We start from the raw sequence: 1,252 nt of genomic DNA on the forward strand, positions 1-1,252 counted from the left end.
TGCTAGAGGTGGAGTGTTTGATTACTTACCCGTTACTTGTTGTTGCTTCTTGTTTATATGCGTGAACTAACCATTGTCGCGCCTATGATACCTACGAGCCTTGTAAGCCGTGCTCATACTACTTTGCCACACTCCTTCGGGAGTGTGTAGTTATTTTCGTGCATGTTCCTGAGTCTCACGACCGTTTCGAGGCATTCGTCAAAGACGTTTGGGTGAGCTTGCAACCTGTGAGTCTCTCCTTAGATTTCGTTGTTCTCTATCCTTAAACAAGTCGTATCCAAATAGAAATCCCGTTATCTATTCAAATTGTAAACTTCTTAAGCTCTCAGCGAGTCTGGCCTCAAGTTCGGGAATTTCTTATAATAAAAGTATTTATTCCGCATGTTGTATCAAATTGCGGCAGTTACCGAAGGGTTCACGGCACCAGGAGGGTTAGTGTGGGTGCCCGCATGATCCATGATTTTGGGTCGTGACACTTCGGGACGTCTATTCCTCTGATGTCTTTTACATTTTTTTTCCAGAAAAAGTGTACATGGAACCCTGTCGAGGATAATGTTATTAGAAGCAATTTTACAAAGAAGGCGAGTTCTCGATTGTCAAATATTTTTAATAGGCAAACTTTTATGCCGGACCCGGCATAACTTTGTGAAGGAATTATCAAAGTTATTTTAACTCCGGTGATACTTATGACTTATGGGCGTATTTGGTATAAGATGCCGGTCCCGCATAACTTTGATAATTCCTTCACATACAAAGTTATGCTGTCCGCAAGATAAAAGTTTGCCTATTAAATTTTGCCTTATAAGGCAAACTTTTAGTTATACCTAAGGGAAAACTTACGCCTTTACGTGGCATACTTTAGTTATGTTTTATGGGACACACTTTTAGCTAAGGCATTACTAAAAGTTTCCTTAAAAAGTTAAAATATATATATATATATGCTTTCAAGGGAAAGTCTGCCCTCCGGCGGACTTTAGTTATGTTAACTAAAAGTCACGCCGGAGGGGGAGTACTTTTAGTTGTGTTAAATAAAAGTCTCACGTGAGGGGGGTACTTAGGCGGACAAAAGTCCGCCGAGTGCGTACCTTTAGTCGTGTTTATAAAAGTCCGCCGAGGGTGCGTACTTTTAGTTGTGTTTAAGTAAAGTACGCCGGAAGGTGCGTACTCTTATATATATATATATATATTTTTTTTTTTTTTACTTTTCAAGGTAAACTTTTAGTTATGCCTTAACTAAAAAGTATGCCCCAAA

Source organism: Lycium ferocissimum, chromosome 10 (genome assembly GCF_029784015.1).
Source record: "Lycium ferocissimum isolate CSIRO_LF1 chromosome 10, AGI_CSIRO_Lferr_CH_V1, whole genome shotgun sequence".
Lineage (NCBI taxonomy): Eukaryota > Viridiplantae > Streptophyta > Magnoliopsida > Solanales > Solanaceae > Lycium > Lycium ferocissimum.